The sequence below is a fragment of the Bos indicus genome, chromosome 15, assembly GCF_029378745.1.
Source record: "Bos indicus isolate NIAB-ARS_2022 breed Sahiwal x Tharparkar chromosome 15, NIAB-ARS_B.indTharparkar_mat_pri_1.0, whole genome shotgun sequence".
Classification (NCBI taxonomy): Eukaryota; Metazoa; Chordata; class Mammalia; order Artiodactyla; family Bovidae; genus Bos; species Bos indicus.
The window spans coordinates 62,814,683-62,840,384 of NC_091774.1; the positions used below are offsets into that span (position 1 = coordinate 62,814,683).

Sequence of the window (25,702 nt, forward strand, 5' to 3'; positions counted from 1 at the left end):
TTCATACGTGATATTTTACATGTTTCAATGCCATTCTCCCAAATCTTCCCACCCTCTCCCTCTCCCACAGAGTCCATAAGACTGTTCTATACATCAGTGTCTCTTTTGCTGTCTCGTACACAGGGTTATTGTTACTATCTTTCTAAATTCCATATATATGCATTAGTATACTGTATTGGTGTTTTTCCTTCTGGCTTACTTCACTCTGTATAATAGGCTCCAGTTTCATCCACCTCATTAGAACTGATTCAAATGTATTCTTTTTAATGGCTGAGTAATACTCCATTGTGTATATGTACCACAGCTTTCTTGTCCATTCATCTGCTGATGGACATCTAGGTTGCTTCCATGTCCTGGCTATTATAAACAGTGCTGCGATGAACACTGGGGTACACGTGTCTCTTTCCCTTCTGGTTTCCTCAGTGTGTATGCCAAGCAGTGGGATTGCTGGATCATAAGGCAGTTCTATTTCCAGTTTTTTAAGGAATCTCCACACTGTTCTCCATAGTGGCTGTACTAGTTTGCATTCCCACCAACAGTGTAAGAGGGTTCCCTTTTCTCCACACCCTCTCCAGCATTTATTATTTGTAGACTTTTGGATCGCAGCCATTCTGACTGGTGTGAAATGGTACCTCATAGTGGTTTTGATTTGCATTTCTCTGATAATGAGTGATGTTGAGCATCTTTTCATGTGTTTGTTAGCCATCTGTATGTTTTCTTTGGAGAAATGTCTATTTAGTTCTTTGGCCCATTTTTTGATTGGGTCATTTATTTTTCTGGAGTTGAGCTGTAGGAGTTACTTGTATATTTTTGAGATTAGTTGTTTGTCAGTTGCTTCATTTGCTATTATTTTCTCTCATTCTGAAGGCTGTCTTTTCACCTTGCTAATAGTTTCCTTTGATGTGCAGAAGCTTTTAAGTTTAATTAGGTCCCATTTGTTTATTTTTGCTTTTATTTCCAATATTCTGGGAGGTGGGTCATAGAGGATCCTGCTGTGATGTATGTCAGAGAGTGTTTTGCCTATGTTCTCCTCTAGGAGTTTTATAGTTTCTGGTCTTACATTTAGATCTTTAATCCATTTTGAGTTTATTTTTGTGTATGGTGTTAGAATTCCTCTAAAGTCAGGAACAAGACAAGGGTGCCCACTTTCACCATTACTATTCAACATAGTTTTGGAAGTTTTGGCCACAGCAATCAGAGCAGAAAAAGAAATAAAAGGAATCCAAAATGGAAAAGAAGAAGTAAAACCCTCACTGTTTGTAGATGACATGATCCTCTATATAGAAAACCCTAAAGACTCCACCAGAAAATTACTAGAGCTAATCAATGACCATAGTAAAGTTGCAGGATATAAAATCAACACACAGAAATCCCTTGCATTCCTATACACTAATAATGAGAAAACAGAAAGAGAAATTAAAGAAACAATTCCATTCACCATTGCAACAGAAAGAATAAAATACTTAGGAATATATCTACCTAAAGAAACTAAAGACCTATATATAGAAAACTATAAAACACTGGTGAAAGAAATCAAAGAGGACACTAATAGATGGAGAAATATACCATGTTCATGGATTGGAAGAATCAATATAGTGAAAATGAGTATACTACCCAAAGCAATTTATAGATTCAATGCAATCCCTATCAAGCTACCAACAGTATTCTTCACAGAGCTAGAACAAATAATTTCACAATTTGTATGGAAATACAAAAAACCTCGAATAGCCAAAGCAATCTTGAGAAAGAAGAATGGAACTGGAGGAATCAACCTACCTGACTTCAGGCTCTACTACAAAGCAACAGTTATCAAGACAGTATGGTACTGGCCCAAAGACAGAAATATAGATCAATGGAACAAAATAGAAAGCCCAGAGATAAATCCATGCACATATGGACACCTTATCTTTGACAAAGGAGGCAAGAATATACAATGGATTAAAGACAATCTCTTTAACAAGTGGTGCTGGGAAATCTGGTCAACCACTTGTAAAAGAATGAAACAGTCATGACTTTTAGAATTATTAATTTCTTGGTAAAGAACAGGATCTCAGTTTAAGCCATCCTTCGATTAGAATTTATAATCTAAAGTCATTTTTTTTTCCTCAGAGGGTGTTTTAATTTCACTGTATAGTTTGCATACTGGCAAATGAATAAGTCATTTATTAAAAATCTGTAGCATGACAAGTACTAATTTATAATAAGTGTCAAGAGACACCAACAAATTTCTACTCTCAAACATAAAAATTATTATAATACTGAGGTCAAAACTAGCATGGTTCTTTCATATGGGTCAGACTTTGTTTATCACATTAAAATAAATCCAAGAGAAATGGAGAAAGGCATGGCAACCCACTCCAGTGTTGTTTCCTGGAGAATCCCCGTGGACAGAGATGCCTGGCAGGCTACAGTCCTTGGGGTTACAAAGAGTCGGACACGACTGGGCAACTCACCACCAAAGATAAAACCTTTGTATAATTTTCCAGATGATTCCCTTCTAGCTGAAGAGCCTGTTTTCCTTCATTCTTATTTCTACTTATTAACCCTTTGTAATATTTTCTTTCTTATTTTCTGTTTTTGTTTCTTCTTTTGTTCCTTTTCCCTTTGACCTTTATCATTTTGGTCAGTTTCCTAACAGTAGTCTGCTTGTGACAAGCAATGGAGTAAAGGCCAAAATCACTTGTAAAGAAGCTTTTATGGGTTCTTCACAGCCCATTCCACAATATACTGAGCCTAAGATTTTGTATCAGACACAGCTGATATATAGGATTTATAGCTATATTGGAAATTTTTGCCAAGCCATGGGCAGGAAGGCCTATTTCTATGTGGTTTTTAAAATGTTTGATTTTTTTTTTTTTTTTTTTTTTACTTCTTCCCTCTTCCAACCTGTGCAACTGATGTTAAAGCCTATACTATACTTTGGCACCCCACTCCAGTACTTTTGCGTAGAAAATCCCATGGACGGAGGAGCCTGGTAGGCTGTAGTCCACAGGGGGCGCTAGAGTCGGACACGACTGAGCGACTTCACTTTCACTTTTCACTTTCATGCATTGGAGAAGGAAATGGCAACCCACTCCAGTGTTCTTGCCTGGAGAATCCCAGGGACGGGGAAGCCTGGTGGGCTGCCGTCTATGAGGTCACAGAGAGTCCGACACGACTGAAGCGACTTAGCAGCATACTTCTACATTTTGCCTTAGAGAACTACCTTGTTTTATTTGAAAGCTAATCTGTGACACCTTTATTATGTATCTTGATTTGTACAGTTCAGTTCAGTCACTCATTTGTGTCTGACTCTTTGTGACCCCATGGACTGTAGCATGCCAGGCCTCCCTGTCCATCAGCAACTCCTGAGTTTACCCAAACTCATGTCCATTGAGTCAGTGATGCCATCCAACCATCTCATCCTCTGTTGTCCCCTTCTCCCACCTCCAGTCTTTCCCAGCATCAGGGTCTTTTCCAGTAAGTCCGTTCTTCGCATCAGGTGGCCAAAGTATTGGAGTTTAAGCTTCAACATCAGTCCTTCCAGTGATTCAGGACTGATTTCCTTGAGAATGGACTGGTTGAATCTCCTTGCAGTCCAAGGGACTCTGAAGAGTCTTCTCCAACACCACAGTTCAAAAGCATCAATTCTTTGGCGCTCAACTTTCTTTATACTCCATTCCCACATCCATACATGACTACTGGAAAAACCATAGCTTTGACTAGACGAACCTTTGTTGGCAAAGTAATGTCTCTTCTTTTTAATATGCTATCTAGGTTGGTCATAACTTTTCTTCCAAGGAGTAAGCGTCTTTTAATTTCATGGCTACAATCACCAGTGATTTTGGAGCCCAAAAAAATTAAGTCTGTCACTGTTTCCACTGTTTCCCCATCTATTTGCCATGAAGTGATGGGACCAGATGCCATGATCTTAGTTTTCTGAATGTTGAGTTTTAAGCCAATTTTTTCACTCTCCTCTTTCACTTTCATCAAGAGGCTCTTTAGTTCTTTGCTTTCTGCCATAAGGGTGGTGTCATCTGCATATCTGAGGTTATTAATATTTGTCCCGGCAATCTTGATTCCAGCTTGTGCTTCATCCAGTCCAGCATTTCTCATGATGTTCTCTGCATAGAAGTTAAATAAGCAGGGTGACAGTATACAGCCTTGACATACTCCTTTTCCTATTCGAAACCAGTCTGTTGTTCCATGTCCAGTTCTAACTGTTCCTTCTTGACCTGCATACAGATTTCTGAAGAGGCAAGTCAGGTGGTCTGGTATTCCCATCTCTTTAAGGTTTGTACAATTTAGTATTAAAAGATTTCCATGTACTTTACATATCCTTCTTTGGAGTATGTGAAGGATTTTGAAATTATAAAATAATTTCATCAAAGTTTCTTAAGATATCTAGTCTTACATGCAAGTAATTAGATTCTGCAAATTTTTTTCATAGAGTTTATGATGTACTAGAAAAAAATACAAAGCTGAAGTCAAAATACATAGACTCTTAATAATGTTGCCCTTGTGACCAAAATAGATTAATAAGGACCAGACTTGTCATCATGCCTAAAACAGCTAAAAAACAGGACAAAATATTATGAAACATCACTTAATAAGAGACATATTACATACCTCGAGCATCACATAGTAAAAGACAGTGATTGCTGAGTTATGCAAAATAAGCAAAGTAAACCCTAAAATTTCCGTAGCTTACTGCATGTGAAGTATCCAGGCCATAGTGCAGGTAGGATGGACCCAAGATAAGAAAGGCTTAGGAGACAGAGCTAAGAATAACCTCCTTATTGTCTTTATCTGGAGCCAGTTATCATTTAAGGAGATACGTATGGGTGCCAAGTAAGCAAGGGGAGGCCTTGTGATCTTTAATTCTATATGTCAACTTGACCATGCCACAGGGTACCCAGATATTTGATCAGATATTATTCTGAGTGTTTTCTGTGAAAATATTTTTGGATGAGATTAACAGTTAAATTGGTAGACTGAGTAAAGCAATTTGCCCTACCTAATGTGGGTGGGCCTCATCCAGTCAGTTGAAGGCCTAAGTAGAATAAAACCACTAACTTTCCTCTGTGTCAGAAAGAATTCTTCCCTGGACTACCTTTGAAGTTGAACATCAACTTTTACTTGCCGTCAGGTTCAATCTGAAATATTAGCTTTTCCTGAGTCTGCTATCCTTTGGATTAGAATTACACCATTGGTTCTCCTGGTTCAGAAGCCTTCAGATTTTGACAGAAATTACACCATCACCTTTCCTGTATCTCCAGCTTGCTCTGCATATTTGGGGACTTGTCAGTCTCCGTCATCATATGAGCCAGTTCCTTATAATAAATTTTATTAGAGAGATATATATGTATGCATATATTCATGTATATATGGGTGTCTACATACACACACACACATCCTATTTGTAGTGTTTCTCTGGAGAACTCGAATACAATTTTACTGAAAATATAAAGATTACATTTAAAACCAAAGAAGGCATTTCACATTTATTAACCTACTTTGAATTATTATCACCTTCTTATCTTATATCTTGGCCAGTTTTCCAGATAGTACACTGATCTCTTCCCAATTTTTGCACTCATATTTCTAAAAATATTTTTTAAAACTATGTATCTTCTTTTATAATAAGGTATGAAAAGAATTTATTTATGATATTATTTAGTTGCAATGGATGTTATTGTGAGTACTGCCTTTTTACTTAAAGACTTTTATATCAGTCTTATACATGTATTCAACTGAATCTAAATAATAGCAATTTGTTATCAGTACTAATATTAGAAGTATATACATAAGCAAACACTTTTTTAACAACTGGAAACTTTACATCAATCATTTTTTCCTTGAATTCATATTTTTTCACTCATTCCTCATAGAGTTTTGTCAGAATCTTATATGTTTTATGTTCAGCATATTTATTAATAACCTTGATAGTTTTTCTATAACAAAACTTTAAATTTATTTTAATCTTCTTGTCTCAAAAGAATCTAAGTTGTAAACACATTTCTTCTTGTTTCAATCACCATTACAATTAAAATTGCATGCAATATATCAATAGACATAAAAATGTTTGTACTAAGTTGCTTCGTTAAGACGTATCAGTGCATGAATTTCATGGACAGAATTCAGCATTAACTCTATTCATATTTTTCATTTTGGCAGATGTGAGCAGTTCATAGTTAAGTAAAGAATAGAGAAAGTTATGTTATTGTATTGTTATTTGGTCGTTGTGTCCCAATTCTTTGTGATCCCTGTGAACTGAAGCTTGCCATGCTCCTCTCTCTGTCCATGGGATTTTCCAGGAAGAATACTAGAGTGGGTCACCATTTCCTTCTCCAAGGAATCTTCCTATCTCAGGGATCAAACCCACGTCTTCTACATTGCAGGTGGATTCTTTACCACTGAGCCACCCTGTCCCTCAAATTATCCTTTTACTTTTTCTGAGTAATACACAAAAAAGAAATCACACGATGTTCATCAACATATATTAAGTTCTTTGTCTAATTTATTAGGTCCACATAAAATTTTGCTGAAAACAAATGAAGAAAGGGTTGTTTCTCCAGTCATTAGAACCTTCACATTTTCTGTACCAAATAAATATTTTAAATTGTCTTTTTGTTTGGTGCTGTGGAGATGCCCCACGTGCTCTGTGGCAACGAGAAGTAAACCTCTCACTTATTAAGTGAGAAAGGAGAATAGGGAAAGGGGAACTTGTACATCTATCATTGGCACATTCTCTGTGAGGTCATTTTTTCACTAGAGTATTTGTTTAAGTTTAAAATCTAGGAATTGATCCCTTAAAATTCTCATGATCAGATACCTCTTTCAAAGTCTTCATATACCCCAGGTTTAAAGACTCCCAGTTTTTGACAGTTAAAAAAGGAATTGAAACAAGTCATCTTACCTGATCCAGATTAATTTTTCTACCGTAGGTGTTTTTAAATGAAGAAAGTGTTCTAATGTCATCAGATCTATTTTACTTTATCTCATGCACTTAGAATATATTATCAAAGATAATATAAATACTCCACAAAAATCTAATGGTATTAGACATTAGATTTACTTAACGTAACACTGCAGACTTGACACTGCATTTTCAAAGTTTGTTTCATTCTTCTATTTATAAGTAGCCTAGAACGAGTTGTTTTTGTGTAAATAGCGTTTGCTTTACATGACAATTTAATATTTATCAATAATGTATTCAATGAAGTTAAATAGTAAATTAATCATAAAGTTGAGTGTCTAATCCTCAGGAAAAATTTATCTTCTCTGATTTTAATGCCATTATTTGCTTTTAACTAAAATCACTTGTATAGATGAGTAATCAAATTTGTTAAAGGCTGTAAATGCTAAATAACATGCACACATAACATTCCCGTACATTAAGAAATTATTTAGTGATTCATTTTTAAACTGTTTTACTTTTGATTATGTTCTTGTATTTCATGAAGCTCTACTCTGAAGGTATGTCTAGTTTTTGAGTTAATAGAATCTTCACTCATCAGTAATGTTTCTTCTCTTTTTTTATAATTTAAAAAATTGTTCATTTGATGGGGAAATATTACTTTGTTGCATGTTTCTTTGTTTACAGTGAAGCAGAGTATTTTCCCCATGGTCATTAGTCTTGTGCATTTCTTTCTTTTTTTATAATCGATTTTTTTCCTCTTTTTTTTCCCTCATTGCTCTGTATGAGCTCTTTATATATTATAGTTGATATCCCTGGATTATATAAAGGGTCCTTGTTTTGTACTTTGTCAGGGTCTAAGTCCCTGAAGTTATAAGGTTGCACAGGAATATCAAATTTGCCAAAACACAAAGATAGCCACCTAAACTCTGTCCCTCCTCCCACATTTCTCACACATAGCACTAGCATATTTTTTCACCCTTCATCATTAGATTTGTGGGTTGGTCTGTTCCTGTTAGCCATATGTTAAACATTCTTGAGTATAATCCAAAACAATTTCTAATGTGGCCGAAGATGCAAAATTCCCTGAGGTTGATCACTGTGATCAGGGAGAATTATTTGAATCCCATGCAAGTCTACTGGCTAATAAGAATATAGAAGAATTCAGCCAGTTAACAAAGTCATGATTTTTAAATTTTCAAACTTGTCATCTTCTGTTTCTTACATGTTTAACAGATTATAGTAAAACAGATTTGACTTAAAAAATTAATATGTCATTCTCAGTTTTTGTAAGAAATTACAGAAAGTGTTGTTTTTAACATACATATGTTTAATGTGGTCCAATTAGTGTTCATACATTTAAAATAGACTGGATGATAAAATTATAGTTAATAAAAATGTATGCTGCTGCTGCTAAGTCTCTTCAGTCGTGTCCAACTCTGTGCGACCCCAGAGACGGCAGCCCACCAGGCTCCCCCGTCCCTGGGATTCTCCAGGCAAGAACACTGGAGTGGGTTGCCATTTCCTTCTCCAATGCATGAAAGTGAAAAGTGAAAGTGAAGTCGTTCAGTCATGTCTGACTCCTAGCAACCCACCCCATGGACTGCAGCCTATCGGGCTCCTCCGTCCATAGGATTTTCCAGGCAAGAGTACTGGAGTTGGGTGCCATTGCCTTCTCCAAATGTATGTATATAAATAAATACATAAAAATACATAAATAAAAATTTATGTATATTCTTCATAATACTAGTACACAAAGTTTTAATATCTTTGAGAAAAATAAAATACTTCTGTAATTTAAAGTGAAATGTTAAATACCAATATAGATAAGTAATACTTTCGCACCTATAAGAGTAGGTATAGATATTATGTATTTTCTATATCACATTCAGTTGGGATTTCAGTGTGCCCAACTCAGAGTTATACTGAAAACTCTGTTGCATCAAACAGCCCAAAAATGAATGATAGAGACCCAAGGCATTAACAATGTTTAGAGATACAACATGGAGGGGGAGGATGCTATAATTGTTTAGTTTTAATTTTGTGATGTATGATTGGGGATTTCTAGAACCTATAACCAAGGCAAATATTGCTGGTATAAGAAAAGGGAAAAGACAGTCTTATAGACCATAATTAACTTAAAACTGTGTATAACTAAAAGACAAGTAAAGGATAAAAAGCCCCATCAGCTGCCTAAGATATGTTATATAACCACCCAGCAATTTATCCATCATCCTTTGAAAACATATTCATGCCTATTGTAGTCAAAGCTTCAGGAAGTCAGCAGTAAGATGTAACGCTGAAAAATTACACCCTTTAGAAAATCCTATAGAACAATATACATGATGTTGTTAAAGCTTTTAAAAACAGATACAGTAAGTATTTTGCAGTTAACTTTTTTATCTAAAAGAAAGGATCTTCTTGATCATCTCAAATATAGTGATGGGTATTCTCTATGAAAACTTCCTATGGAATGCTTTCTAATATCATAAAATTACATTTTTATGTTAAAATATTTAAACATTTATCAGTGTATAGGCTGGTTTTTTATATGAAATAAAAAAATTGTAAACACACTTGCACACCCAAACATTTCTTAAGAACTTGAAAATGCTAAAATTTCTCTGTTATATTCTTTTCATAATGTTTAACAATATGATGGTATGTGTTAATACTTATGGAATTAAAGAAAGTAGAATTTCAGAAGTAAATTCAAAATGCTGTTTCATAATATACTAAAGTCAGTTTTAAAACTTAATTTGAATGTTTCTAGTGATAACATGCCAGAGAGGTAATATAGGTTCAGGAAGTGATATCTAGTACCTAGAGCAAAGACTTGTTGCATTAACTTTTTGAGTTATCTAGTACATACATTATGCACTGTCTAACATCAGCCACAGTTAGAACGGAGTGGGAGCCTAGAATGCATGTAAGAAGCTTCAAAGTTGTATGTTTTAGTGTGTACGCAGGGAAAGTACATGCTTTCCAGCAGGAGTACCCCACCTACCTTAATGTTTAGAAAAGGCCCACGGCATATGATATTTTTTTAACATCAAATGTGTTGGTCAATAAATATTTCAAATTTAATATCAATTATGATGAAACTTCCCATATTTGCTATTGAGAAAGTCTTTAATAATTGAAAATGATTATTTATAATAATCATAAATCATGGAGTGAGTTTCAGTTCATTTAAAATAAACTTTATTCATATTTGATGAATTAATATAATAAAATACTTTGGTCACTTTTTCACTTGGTAACAAAGTAATGAAGTGTGAAAATTTAGTTTAACATCTTCAGAATTCTCTCTTACAGTCTTTTAATCCATAAGTAAAAGTTAAACTTGTATCTTGATCATTTAAAAGCATTATTTTAAACCTCAAAATATCAGCCCTTTACTCAAATATTGAACTAATTTAAGATCTTATTTATTATACCTAGTGTCTTTTCCTTTATTTGATTCCTTGGTTTTAATTGAGACCAGAGGTGTTGATTTAGAGTTAGATAAAGCAGTATTGGGCTTCCCTGGTAGCTCAGCTGGTAAAGAATCCACCTGCAATGTGGGAGACCTGGGTTCAATCCCTGGGTTGGAAAGATCCCCTGGAGAAGGGAATGGCTACCCACTTAAGTATTGTGCCCTGGAGTATTACCATGTACTGTATGGTACATGGGGTTGCAAAGAGTTGGACATGACTGAGCAACTTTAACTTTCGCAAAGCAGTATTATTTGCTAAACAATTTAATGTTTGAGTTACTGATAAAAAGATTTCTTTTCCTTCTCTCAGTTTGGTGTCATGATTAAGTCTGTTTGCCATCCATCTGTTATTTACTGATCATGGAACATAAATTAGAAATCTAGTGAGTGGTCAGTTTGCTCTTAATACATTGTAGTACTATTTGGTCTTCCTGAGTATGGCGAATACAAAAATGTCTCGGATCCAACCTAAGCTTTTTTTCAGTGCCAAAAATTGAAACAGGTATAAAAATGAAGTTAAAGAAACATCCTTTGGTTGACCAAATTTATCATTGAGCATTTTTTTAATTTATGCTCATCTCCAAGTTGTAGTTTTATGATTCAGAACAGAAGTAACATATAATGGTATAAATAATTAAAAAGTTTTTTCTGGCCCTTCTGTATTCTACTTGGCAAGCTTTATGCATGCTCAACACCTTATACATTACACACTTTCCCACACATTTTTTAACTTTTTCTAGCCTATATAATATTTAATGTGTGTCTTATCAAAACTAGCTTATCACTGTATACCTTTGTTCATAATATAAGGACAAATATTACAATATATTTGAAGGCTGAGCTATAATCAGAATATGTTCCCTTCTCTTCTTTGTCAACATTTTATTTGTTGAGAAAATTATCAGACTATATGCTTTTCAGTGCTTACGAGTCTGAAGTGCTAGTAGAGCCGGAAATTTGCTGTTTGACCCTAGGGCTTCACTCTTTTTTAATCCCTCCCTAGCTACTTGTGAGAGCTTATTTAAAATTCTGAGTTCTCCCCTGGCAGCCACAGTTACAGCTTCTTTGGCAAATTAAAAAGACTAAGAAAAAACATGCAAAGGCTCAGTACTGCTTCCAGTGACCTACATTTGTAGCCAGCTTTTAAAAGATGGCATGTGCCTTATTTTCCAACGAGGAAATCAAAGATAAGATAAAAATATAAAAGAAAATAAACCCACCTCTCTGTCACTGGCTCGTGAGAACATTTTTGATATAACGTTGGAATGAACACACAGTTGGCCTTGATGTTTGTGCTTAAGTCAACAAAAGAAAGGAATTTTGCATGCAGAAAAGTGGCCTAAGTTATATAGTAAAATGCCACACTCTGTAACAGGATATTTACCCTCAAGAAGATGAATTATACTTGAAATCTGAGCTTAGATTTTAATTTCTGTGTGACTACTTAACTAGCTTCAGGACCTTGCACAAGTCACTTAACCTTTCATATTAAAATAGTAATAATATCTGCCTACTGTATTCTGGAGTTCCAAATCAGAATTAAATATCTGAGGTTTTTGCTTTCTGAATCTTAAAGCATCTATTCCAGGCTTCACATTTACTTTCAAAAATTTTATTTTGAACCCATAAAAAATGGATGGTTGTGAATACTTGATGGTTTTGCTATACTCAAAGAAACGTTTAAATCTTGGAACTGTAATATGGGAGCCTTTTATCATTCTTGGAAAAGAAGTCATACAAAGTCAATATTGAGAATATTAGAAAGAGGGTTCACTTTTCTTCTGATTACTTTTTCTGAAAAAGTATTCAGAAGGGAAAGATTTCAATTCTTTTGAGGGGGATAAATTACTTGAAAACCAGAGCCATTCAAACTAAAAGAAAATCAGCCTCCCAAATTAACATGCTGTCCCATTTAATGAAACATTAAAGGACACCATGGGAGTAGAGAGGCAGTATACCATCAAGGATCATAAATTAAATAGACAGTCTGTGAAGATTTATTATGTATAAAAGGATAACTCTACTGTTGAAAACACCCCCCCAAAATAGGGCTATTTCTCCAGCTAGTGTTGGGGTGAATCTTTCAGTATTTCTCTTCTGATTTAAGTTTTGTTTATCAGAAACTGACAGGCAATTGCAGAAAGCCTTAGTTCCTCACATCCATCTTTTCACATTATGGTACATATTAATGAAATCACAGGCATTTGAAATGTGCTGATTGTGGGTGCATACATTGAGTCTAAAAGTCTGCTAGATTTCAAAAACAGGATAGAGAGTATTAAAATGAAGACTTGAAGTAGAAAATAAATCTGAAACTATGAAGTGTACTTCTCACGTTTATCTTTTAAAATAGACTATAACATACAGGGTGCTATAGAATTTTTAAAAACCTATTTTATGCTCTTAGTTACTTCTACTTCTCAGTAGTCAATGAACAAAAAGAGAATGAGTTCTGTTCTACTAAAACCAAATATACTACAGAAAATAATTTTCACATTTTAATAAAAATAAAATTATATTGTTTCATTTAGTGCCCACAATACCCTAAAGATTTTTGTTTGCAACATTTTCCATAGTTTTGTTTATTCTGAAAAAAATTAAAAATATATAATATCAAATAAATAAAACTAGTCACTTGTGTGCTTCTGAGTTAGGAATTTAACTGATCAGGACCCTTTAAATGAAGATAATGCCTGATTCTGTTCCTAACTGAGATTTCTTTGACAATAGATATCCATAAAACTTTGAAGTATTTCTTTTCCAACAGTGTAAAGATTCTGTGATCTTGATTTAATAAATAATTATGATTGTCACTTTCTTAACTTTTAAAATAGCTATATTTAGGAATGTTTTAGTTACACTAACAGTTTTTAGGATTTAGTTTATATTCAGTAAAGGCATTTAATACTTAAAGGAGAAGAAAGTAACTTACTATTATATAACTTTGTTTGCTCAATGTAGATTTTCATATATCATGTTTTCTTAAAATGGGTTAATATGCACTCTTATACAGTAAACATTTACTGAAAGGAGTTACTACATATGATCTCACTAGCTAAACCTGTTAATACAGTGATTAAGTGGAGCATTTAGTCTACTTTTTAAAACAATTCACAAAATGTATTGTAATTAAGATATGTCCTATCTTACAATAGTCCTTACAGACTACATTGTTCACCGTTCATTATTCTTTCTCTAAGTAGGAACATAATATAGGTAAAAATATACATATGCACACTTATGTATACACCCATACCTAACACATATACACACACAGAGAAGTTCACATTTTTAACAATACTAGTTACCTAATTAGGAACTCTCTTCACTTTAACTTATATCTCTGGGTATGAGTTTTATTGGTTGTACAGTCAGAGCTAGATTAAACATTGACAACTTTGAATATGTAAACTTGACTTTGTAAAAAAAGTCTAGAAAGGAAAACTCCAATTTTTATGAATAAAAATATTAATAGATTCCAGCAGTGCAATCTCGCTTCGCTGTAACTAAAAGCATGAAATTTTTATTTTAAGCTTTCTTCTTAAGAAGTCTGAAGTAAAGAGACTGTTTTGAAGGAGTATGTAATATAGATCTTACATGTTGATTTATAAAGTCATAAATTCTGTATCTAAATTGATGTATTAAGAAAAATTGATAAAACTAATATAGACCTCATAGAGACTTGTTCTTAACAGCCTGGCAGTTATTTTTTTTATATATGTGAGAAAATAATTATGGAAGCTAATATTAGAATGCCAAGAAACTCAGTGCATTTCCTTTTAAACTCCTTTTGGTCAATAGCATCAATAGACAGTGTTGAAACCTCCAACTGCTTTGGTTAAGACTAGAAGTACTATTTATGTATCACCAAGCATGCTGCTAGAACCTAGATAAGGAATTTAAATTCATGTGTACCTCATCTTCCCATTCTCACTATTCGATTGCAGTAGAACTCAGGGGTTAATACATGTCTAAACGCTTTGAGATCCTTCTATGACTGGTACTCCTAAAAATGTGATTATTTAGAATGTAATATTTCTTAATTATTATATTTGCATTTAATTGAAATTATTTTCACTTAGTGCAGCTTTCTCTTCATTTCTGAATACTTGTAGTGTAGACTTCCATTTTCTGTTCTTCATGTATCCTTCTCCTTCCCTCTGTCTTAGCCAAGCAAATTGAGAGATTTTTCCAGTCTTCTCAGCACATTTGTGGTTCAAATGTTAAAAAGAAACATGATAAAGATAAGGATGATAACGTGATAAGTATCAGTGGAAGAGGATCAAGACACTGCTCTGATCCCAGTGGTTTCATTTTCTATTTTTCAGATTCATATAATTAATGTAGTTTCCAAATCACAGACATCAATTTTGTCCGCTTATCCTTGGGAGTTTAGTATGCTGATATGAAAGTGATTTTCACCATTTTTGTAATATCTGTAATTTTGCTAAATTTATATCCAATAAATAATATCTGAAATCGCACCAAGATATTCCCTAATAGGTACTGCATTTAGTTTGGTACAAGATAATTCACTAATTGCTCATCTTAAAATTTGTGAGTTTAAAAACTTTACAGTGTACCATCAACTACACCCCAAGATCTTCTGACTTATTCCATTAATTTACATTTCTGAATGCTTTTAACAATTAAAGTCACTCCTCTCCCCATAGTTTTGAATAGTTAAATGAAGATAATGTGGAGAACATACCTTTAATTTGTAAATATCCAGTTTGATATTTAGACTATGTTTTTATTTAGATTATGATAATCAGTAATATCTTTGGATTTGTATCTCTTTCAAACTTTCAGAAAATAAATATTTCCTCCAAAACCCCCCATAAATCAACAAAGTAATATACTTACTGATACATGGATAATGCTTAAGTAGTATTAATTATACAGTTACCAAAACCTGCAAGGATCAAAAGATTTTATTTTTAAGAAGGATTTCTCATGCTGCATGGATTATGTTGCTACATAATAGCTCAGTAGTACTTCTGCTGAATTGTAAAATAGCTTAGAGAGGAGTATGATGCCCATAGTTGGTGTAATGCATTGGTAATTAAGAGGGTGGGAGGTTAAGCTTCATTAACTGCTGAGGGATTGTATCTTGGGTTTTATTATGCCCTAGAGAACATAAAAAGTGAGAAGGGTCAAACTGTTGGAATCAGATTTTGCTTGTGCATCTGCCAAAACAAAGACCACAAAATAATAAAGCAGTAAGCACAAAATGACATGAATTGAAAAGGGGAAGAAATATATTTACAGCATCTTATGGATAAGGATAAATGTTTCTGGTAAAAAAATAAAATATAAAATGCTAGAGTATACTTTGGTATTGCAAGTTTGTTATAATTTTGTTTCTTATAGCTTTTTTTAAAAATAGAGTAAACAGTTCTTTTTGTCTGAAAGTATTGCCAATTTCTATATTAATTTTCTAACTTAATGTATTTGATTTAAAAAGATATTTTATACTTTCCATTCTGTCTTCTGTGTGGAACTTATGATGCCTGCTTTTTATTTTTATTTATTGATGTTTATGATCCTCGTTTCCAAATACATGGGAACTGTAAGTACCACATTGTGAAAAAGAACCAAATATGAGATATTCTTTCTCTTAGGAAGCAAAGATATAACAGCCATACATTGTGTTCTGTTGGTGCACTGGGTTAGAAATCAAGACTGGGGATTTTCAAAAACAATGAGGGTGGATGCTGATCTGTGATTGATGGCTATAATATTTGATTATTAAAGAGCTTATTCTTCGCATTCTCTCAAAATAGACATTTTATCAAAACATCAATCAAATTTTTTGTTTGATTAGATACAGGCATTGCAACAAATGGTAGAGATTACAGATACAGTGATCATCTCTGTTAGGGTCAGTGATTCAAGCAGGGTAGATCGATGATGGCACACTGCAAAAATGTTAGGGCTTACAAATAAAACAACATATTGTATGTAAACTCTTAACAGAAATTTCTGAATAATAGAAAGCAAAAAGACCAGAGTATTTCTTTTTTTCCAAAAATATCATTTAGGTATATCTTTAAATCACTCATTTTTCATTTGAAGGGAACAGGAAAATGGATTTCATATTTTATATTCCTTCAGTTGCTCAGTATCATGTCATATTTTTAGTTCCTTTCATTTCTTCATGTTTAGTCCTTTGCTTTCTTGTTCTGCTTTTTATTCTCTTCCCAGCAGTTCTTTTTTCCCTAACAGTCTTATTAAGATGTAATTGACATGTAGCTTTATTATTTTAAGGTGTACAATGTAATGATTGGATATATGTATGTATTGTAGAATAATAGCAGAACAAGTTTAGTTAATGTCCATAACCTCACATTTAGAATTTTTTCTTGTGATGAGAACTTGTAAGATCTACTTTCTCAGCAGCTTTCAATTATACAGTGTTGTTAACTATAGTCACCCTGCTATACATTTATCACATACAGAATTATTTATCTTATAGCTGGAAACTTGTACCTTTTGATCACCGTCGCCCGTTCCCCTGCTTCTGACAACCGCCAGTCTGTTCTCTATGTTTGTAAGGTCATATATTTTAGATCCCTCATCTAAATCAGTGTATATAGCATTTATCTTTCTCCATCTGACTTATTTCACTTAGCAGGATGCCCTCAAGTCCACCATATTGTCCCAAATGGGAGAATTTCCTTTTATTGTTTTTAATGGCTGAGTAATGTTATATATATATGATATTTTCTTCATTCATCTGTTGATAGATTCTTAGGTTGTTTCTATGCCTTGACTATTGTAAAAAATGCAGCAGTGAAAATGGAGGTACAGGTATCTCTTCATATGATTTCATCTGCTTCAGATACACACCTAGAAGTGGGATTGCTGGATCATATGATAGTTCTATATTTAATTTTCTGAGGAACTTTCATAGCATTTTCCATAGTGGCTGCACCAATTTACATTTCCACCAACAGTTCACAAGCGTTCCCTTTTCTCCATTCCCTTTTCTCTACATCCTTCCCAGAACTTGTTACCCCTCATCTTTTTTATAACAGCCATTCTAAAAGGTACATTAAATAAAACATATTTTTTGAAATTTCATGTTTAATGAAAAATGTGTCTAACAATATGTCTAATAATGCCTTCATTAAAAGGTGTTACCAGTTTTTAATTTTTACACTTTCTACCTCATTTCTTTTTTACACTGCTGAATTGTATCTTCAGATTATTTTCTTCAGGAAAGTTGGTGATGGGTAAGCTTTTGAAACACTGTATGCCTTTTTAAAACATATTTTATGCTTAGAGTTAATAGATAGTTTTCCTGGATGGAAAATTCCAGGCTTAATATCAGATTTCCTCATATTTTGAAAACATTTTTTTCCTTGTCATTTAAAATCCAGTGTTACTGAAATACCTGATGCAGTCTATCTCTTGGCCACTAGTAACCTCTAGTCTGCTTACCATCTTAATATTTTGCTTTGACTAGAATTTCACATGTGTGGAATCATGCGGTATATAATGTTTTGTATGTGGCTTCTTTCATTTAACATAATGATTTTTAGATTAACCATATTCTTACATGTATCAGTAGAGTTTGTTCCTCTAACGTTTTTAGCCATTTACCAGTTAAATGAAGTTGTGACCATCCATGTACATGTCTTTGTATGGACATGTTTTCATTTCTCTTTGGCAGATACCTAAGAAGATAATTGCTGGATCATATTGAAAGTGAATATTCACTTTTTAGAGAATTTCCAAACTCTTCTCTAAAGTAGCTGTGCAGTTTAGATTTATCAGTGGTGTGTAAGAATTCCAGCCGCCTGCTTTCTTTTTAACAGTTGGTGTGACCATTTTTTAAATTTTATGTTAACAATTCCAGTGCACATATAGTGATAACTCGTCGTGGTTTTAATTTGCATGTTCCTAATCACTAAAGGTTGAGGGCATGAGGAGAAAGGGGCGACAGAGGATGAGATGATTGGATGGTATCATCGACTCAATGGACACGAGTTTGAGCAAGCTCTGGGAGATAGTGAAGGACAGGCAAACCTGGCGTGCTGCAGTCCACGGGGTCACAGAGTCGGACACGACTGAGCGACTGAACAGCAATAACAATCATTAATGATATCGAGTGTCTTCTTGTGTTTGCCATCCTTATATCTTTTGGTAGAGTGTCTGTTCAACTCTTTTGTCCACCTGTTATTGGACTATTTGCATTTTTGTCATTGAGTTGTGTGTTCTTTTATATTCTGGGTATAAATTCTTTATCAGATAAGTGAAGTGAAGTCACTCAGTTGTGTCCGATTCTTTGTGACCCCATGGATTGTAGCCTATCAGGCTCCTCCGTCCATGGGATTTTCCAGGCAAGAGTGCTGGAGTGGATCGCCATTTCCTTCTCCAGGCGATCTTCCTGACCCAGGAATCGAACCCGGGTCTCCTGCATTGCAGGCAGACGCTTTACCGTCTGAGCCAAAGTGTTTAGCAAATATCTACTCCCAATCTATAGCTTGCTTCTTTGTTTGCTTAACAGTATCATTTGAAAAACATTTTTAAAGTTCAGTATATTTCATGCTATGTTTTTGTCCTATTTAAGAAAAATTTGAATCACTCAGAGGTCAGCAAACTTTTCTTTAAAGGACAAGTTAGTAAATGTTTCTAGCTTTGCAGACCATATGGTCTCTGTTACAACTACTCAGTTCTGCTGTTGTATCACTAAGGCAGACAGTTCCTAAACAAAGGAGGATGACTATGTTATAACAAAACTTTGTTTACAAAAACAGGTGACTGGTTGGATTTGGCCCAACCAGTTTGCTGATTCCTGGAATACCTAAAACCACTATTTTCTCCTCTGTTGTTTCCTAAGAATTTGTTGTTATCCTGTCTCTATTAAATTGCCTTGGCATCTGTGTAGAAAATCAGTTAAAAAAAAATATCTGAGTCTCTTCCCTAACTTTCTTTTCTGTTCCATTGAATCATACGTCTATCTTAAATGGACTTCATCTTTCTGTTTTTATGTCTTGAAATTAGGTATTTTAAGTCCTAACTTTCTTCTTTTTAAAGTTGTTTTGGCTACTATAGGTCTTTGGCACTTCTGATTAAATTTTAGATTCAGCTCAGCAGTTCATATGAAAAAGCTTGCCAGAATTCTTCTTCTTCTTCTTACTTTCTTCCCTTGTCCTTTGTTGTTGATAATTTCCCTTACTATCTTCAAGTTCATGGATTTGCAGCCTACTCATGGCATTTCCTTTCTATATTGTTTTGAACTAATTCCCTTAATTTTACTGTTAATTTAATGAAATTGTTTGATTTTAATGAGTTAACTTATACTCCCTGCTATTATAAATTATGCTCTTCTTTTCTATCAAATGAGTTTTTATTGGATATCCAAATATACAGATTACTAGATTAAGAAAACCCCTAAACAACAACATTAAGCAAAGGAAACACCAATAATAAAGACTCAGAGGTAGAGAAGCTCAGGACTTACTGGGTTAGCACACGTTGTCCACTTTGTAAGAGAACAGTATGAAAGAAGGTACAAGCTACAATCATATCTTCTTTCTGAGATACTTAAGAGTCAACTGAGAGCCCTATTGCTACATGCTGCTCTGAGCCAGGAGAGGGAATTAACTAAGGAAATTGTAGAGAAAGCAAGGAGGAGGAAGAGCTGACAGAAAGGGAGGAAAGAAGAATGAAAAACAATAACCTGACTTCTTATATACTTTGAGTTTGACATATAGTTGAACATTCAGGTAGAATATCCAGAAGGCCATTAAAAATCTAAGTTCAGAAATTGCAGAATGATTGGAAACAGATTTGTTAGCCATCATTTATTACACCCTCAAACATTTACTGAATGCTTACTGTGTGCCAGACAGTTATAGACTGAATGTTTGTGTTTCCCAGCCCTCCCCTCCGCCTGCCCCCCCCCACCCCCCGCCAGGAATACATGTCCTTCTCTCATGCAAAAAACATTTAGTCCAACCCCATAACCAGTGCTGACTGAACATGTGAAACCAGGCAAGTTAGGTGGCTCCATAGTACAGTGGTGGGACAGGCATAGGAAAAACATTTCAAATCCAAGAGAGAAATCAGAAAGAAGGAATGGCTGATGTATCCCAAGCAGGTCTAAATTTAACAAAGCAATTTCAAAAGATTTTCAGGCCCAAGAATACGCCTCTCAAGTTCAATCCTCTGGCTCCTAGATGCACTGGGGTGGTAATTTCACACCCTTTCAGCTGGTTAGTCAGTCAGTTCAGTCACTAAGTCATGTCCGACTCTTTGTGACCCCGTGGATTGCAGCTCATCAGGCTTCCATGTCCATGAACAACTCATGGAGCTTGCTCAAACTCATATCCATTGAGTTGGTGATGCCATCCAACCATCTCATCCTCTGTTGTCCCCTTCTCCTGCCTTCAATTTTTCCCAGCATCAGGGTCTTTTCCGATAAGTCTGTTCTTCAAGTCAGGTGGCCAAAGTACTGGAGCTTCAGCATCACGCCTTCCAGTGAATACTCAGGACTGATTTCCTTAAGGATTTACTGGTTTGATCTCCTTGCTGTCCAATGGACTTTCAAGAGTTCTCCAATACCACAGTTCACAAGTATCAATTCTTTGGCACTCAGCTTTCTTTATAGTCCAACTCTCACATCCATACATGACTACTGGAAAAACTATAGCTTTGATAGATGGACCTTTGTTGGCAAAGTAATGTCTCTGCTTTTTAATATGCTGTCTAGGTTAGTCATGTCTTTTCTTCCAAGGAGCAAGCAACTTTTAATTTCATGGTTGCAGTGACCATCTGCAGTGATTTTGGAGCCCAGGAAAGTAAAGCCTCTCACTGTTTCCATTGTTTCCCCATTTGCCATGAGGTGATGGGACCAGTTGCCATGATCTTCATTTATTGAATGTTGAGTTTTAAGCCAGCTTTTTCACTCTCCTCTTCACTTTCATCAAGAGGGTCTTCAGTTCCTCTTCACTTTCTGCCATAAGGGTGGTATCATCTCCATATCTGAAATTATTGATATTTCTCCCAGCAATATTGATTCCAGCTTGTGCTTCATCCAGCCTGGCATTTTGCATGATGTACTCTGCATATAAGTTAAATAAGCAGGGTAACAATATACAACCTTGATGTACTCCTTTCCCAATTTTGAACCAGTCTATTGTTTCATGTCTGGTTCTAACTGTTGCTTCTTGACCTGCATACAGGTTTCATAGCAGGCAGGTAAGGTGGTCTGGTATTCTCATCTCTTGAAGAATTTTCCACAGTTTGTTGTGATCCATATAGTCAAAGGCTTTGATGTAGTAAATGAAGCAGAAGTAGATGTTTTTTCTGGAATTCTCTAGCTTTGCTTTCTCTGAGCATTACTTTGCTAGCATGTGAGATGAGTGCAATTGTGTGGTAGTTTGAACATTCTTTGACATGGTAGTTTGCCTTTCTTTGGGATTGGAATGAAAACTGACCTTTTCCAGTCCTGTAGCCACTGCTGTGTTTTCCAAATTTGCTGGCATATACAATGCAGCACTTTTCCAGCAGCATCTTTTAGGATTTGAAATAGCTCACCTGGAATTATATGGCATCACTGACTCGATGGACATGAGTTTGAGTAAGCTCTGGGAGTTGGTGATGGACAGGGAAGCCTGGCGTGCTGCAGTCCATGGGGTTGCAAAGAGTCGGACACGACTGAGTGACTTAAGTGAACTGAACTGAGCTTTGTTCATACTGATGCTTCCTAAGGCCAACTTGACTTTGAACTCCAGGATGTCTGGCTCTAGGTGAGTGATCACACCATCGTGGTTATCTGGGTTATGAAGATCTTTTTTGTATAGTTCTTCTGTGTATTCTTCCCACCTCAGTATCTTCTTCTTTTAGGTCCATACAGTTTCTGTCCTTTATTTTGCCTGTCTCTGTGTGAAATGATCCCTTGGAATCTCTGATTTTTTTGAAGAGATCTCCAGTCTTTCCCATCCTATTGTTTTCCTCTATTTCTTTGCATTCATCACTGAGGAAGGCTTTCATATCTCTCCTTGTTATCCTTTGGAACTCTGCATTCAGATGGATATATCTTTCATTTTCTCCTTTGCCTTTCGCTTCTCTCCTTTTCTCAGCTATTTGTAAGGCCTCCTCAGACAACCATTTTACCTTTAGCTTTTACTTTTCTTGGGAATGGTTTTGATCACTGCCTCCTGTACAATGTTATGAACCTCTGTCCATAGTTCTTCAGGCACTCTATCAGATCTAATCCCTTGAATTTATATATAACTTCCACTGTATAATCGTAAGGGATTTGATTTAGGTCATACCTGAATGGTCTAGTGGTTTTCCCCACTTTCTTCAATTTAAGTCTGAATTTGGCGATAAGGAGCCAAATTGGCTTCATGATCTGAGCCACAGTCAGCGCCTGGTCTTGTTTTTGCTGACTATATAGAGCTTCATCTTCAGCTCCAAATAATATAATCAATCTGATTTTAGTATTGACCATCTGGTGATGTCCATGTGTAGAGTTGTCTTGTTGTATTTTTGGAAGAGGGTGTTTGCTATGACCAGTGCATTTCTTGGCAAAACTCTGTTAGCCTTTGACCTACCTCATTTTATACTCCAAGGCCAAACTTGCCTGTTACTCAAGATATCTCTTGACTTCCTACATTTGGATTCCCGTCCTCTGGGATGAAAAGGATATCTATTTTTGGTGTTAGTTCTAGAAGGTCTTATAGGCCCTCATGGAACCGTTCAACTGCAGCTTCTTCAGCATTAATGGTTGGGACTTAGACTTGAATTACTGTGATATTGAATAATTTGCCTTGGAAACAAACGAAGATCATTTTGTCATTTTTGAGACTGTACCCAAGTACTGCATTTTAGACTCTTTTGTTGACTGTTAGGGCTACTCCATTTGTTCTAAGGGATTCTTGCCCACCGTAGTAGATGTAATGGTCATCTGAATTAAATTCACCCGTTCCAGTCCACTTTAGTTCACTGATTCCTAAAATGTTGATGTTCACTCTTGCCATCTCCACTCTTGCCAAACTTCCATTGGAAGTTTGAACACTTCCAATTTACCTTGATTCATAGACCTAACAATCTAGGTTCCTGTGCAGTATTGTTCTTTACAGCATCACGTTTTACTTGCATCACCAGTCATGTCCACAACTGTGGGTTGTTTTCACTTTGGTTCTGTCTCTTCATTCTTTCTGTAGTTGTTTCTCTACTCTTCTCCAGTAGCATATTGAGCACCTACTGACCTGGGGAGTTCATTTTTCAGTGTCATATCTTTTTGCTTTTTCATACTGTTCATGGGGTTCTCAAGGCAAGAATAATGAAGTGGTTTGCCATTCCCTTCTCCATTAAACCTTGTTTTGTCAGAACTCTCCACCATGACCCCTCCATCTTGGGTGTCCCCACATGGCATAGCTCATAGTTTCATTGAGTTAGACAAGGCTGTGATTGTGTAATCAGTCTGGTTGGTTTTCTGTGGTTGTGGTTTTCATTCTGTCTGCTCGCTGATGGATGAGAACAAGAAGCTTATGTCCTTCCTTGGGAAGGACAGGCTGTGGGTAAAACTGGGTCTTGCTCTGGTGGGTGGAGCTATATTCAGTAAATCTTTAATCCAATTTTCTGCTGATGGGTGGGGCTGTGTTCCCTCCCTATAGTTTGGCCTAAGGCCAAACTATGGTAGGGGTAATAGTGGTAATGGGTCCTCCTTCAAAAGAACTTACACCAACACACTGGGCTCCCAGGACCTTTGTAATCAGTGCTCCTGACCCAGCAGCAGGCCACTGTTGACACACACCTCCACCAGAGACTCCCAGACACTCACAGGCAAGTCTGGCTCAGTCTCTTATGGCATCACTGCTCCTTTCTCCCAGAGAAGGCGATAGCACCCCATTCAGTACTCTTGCCTGGAAAATCCCATGGACAGAGGAGCCTGGTAGGCTGCAGTCCATGGGGTCGCTAGGAGTCGGACACGACTGAGCGACTTCCCTTTCACTTTTCTTTTTTTTTTTTTTTTAATTTATTTTTAAATTGGAGGAAAATTGCTTTACAATGTTGTATTGGCTTCAGTGTACAACAACGAGCATTAGCCATAATCATACACATATACCTCCTTCTTGAGGCTCTCTCCCCTTCCCCCATCCCACACCTCTAGCATCGCAGAGCACCAGGCTGAGCTCCCTGTGTTATATAGTAATTTCACTTTCATGCATTGGAGAAGGAAATGGCAACCCACTCCAGTGTTCTTGCCTGGAGAATCCCAGGGACAGGGGAGCCTGGTGGGCTGCCGTCTATGGGGTCACACAGAGTCAAACATGACGAAGTGACTTAGCAGCAGCAGCAGCTCCTTTCTCCTAGGTCCTGGTGCACACAAGGTTTTGTTGTGCTCTCCAAGAGTCTGTTTTCCTGGGGTTCTCAGCCCTTTTGCTGAATCCCCAAGTCAGAAAATCTGTTGTGGGCCCTAGAACTTTGGCAGCATTGTGAGAACTTCTTTGGTATAGTTGTTCTCCAGTTTGTGGGTGATGTATTTGCGGTTCTATAGTGGCGCTAATGGCGACCTCCTCCAGGCGGACTCATGCCGCATGCCCCACCTCCCAGGTCTGCTGCAGCCAGAGCTCCTGCCCCTGAGTCAGGTCACTGCTGACCCATGCCTCTGCAGGAGACACTCATTGGCAGGTCTGACTTAATCCCTTGTGGGGATCACTGCTGCTTTCCCTCAGTCGTGGTGTGCACAAGGTTTTGTTTGTGTCCTCCAAGCATTGCTGGCAGTTCTGAGGTTTGATTCTAAAAGCGATCTTGCCCCCCCTACCATCTTGTGGGGCTTCTCCTTTGCTCTTAGATGCAGGGTATCTTTTTTTTGGTGTGATTCAACGTTCTCCTGTTGATGGTTGTTCAGCCGCTAGTTGCAATCTTGGTGTTTTTGCAGGAGAAGATGAGTGCACGTCCTTCTACTCCGCCATCTTGTCCACGGATCCTGAATCTAAAACTTTAGAAAAAACGAAAGGAGGAAATCTTTATGACTTTGGGTTAGGCAATAGTTTCTTAAATACAACATCAAAAGTACAAGCAACAAAAGAAAAAAACAATAAACTGGACTTCATCAAAATTAAAAAATATTTTTGCATCAAAACACACTGGTGAGAAAGTGAAAAGACAAAACCACAGAATGTGAGAACATATCATATATACGATAAGGGTCTAATACCTAGAATAAATAAAGAATTGTCATAACTCAACAAGGTAAAGAGCCCAGTTAAACAGTGGGCAAAGTATATATAGACATATTTCTAAAGAAGATATACAAGTGTCCAAAACTAACACATGAAAAGAAACAACATCATTAGTCA

At 35.9% G+C, this 25,702-nt stretch overlaps 1 protein-coding gene across 3 annotated transcripts in view; it reads left to right on the forward strand.

Annotated features, from left to right (window-relative positions):
- ELP4 (elongator acetyltransferase complex subunit 4) overlaps positions 1-25,702 on the forward strand; it is a 257,422-nt gene that overhangs the window by 36,171 nt on the left and 195,549 nt on the right. The gene's annotated exons all lie outside the window — the stretch shown is intronic.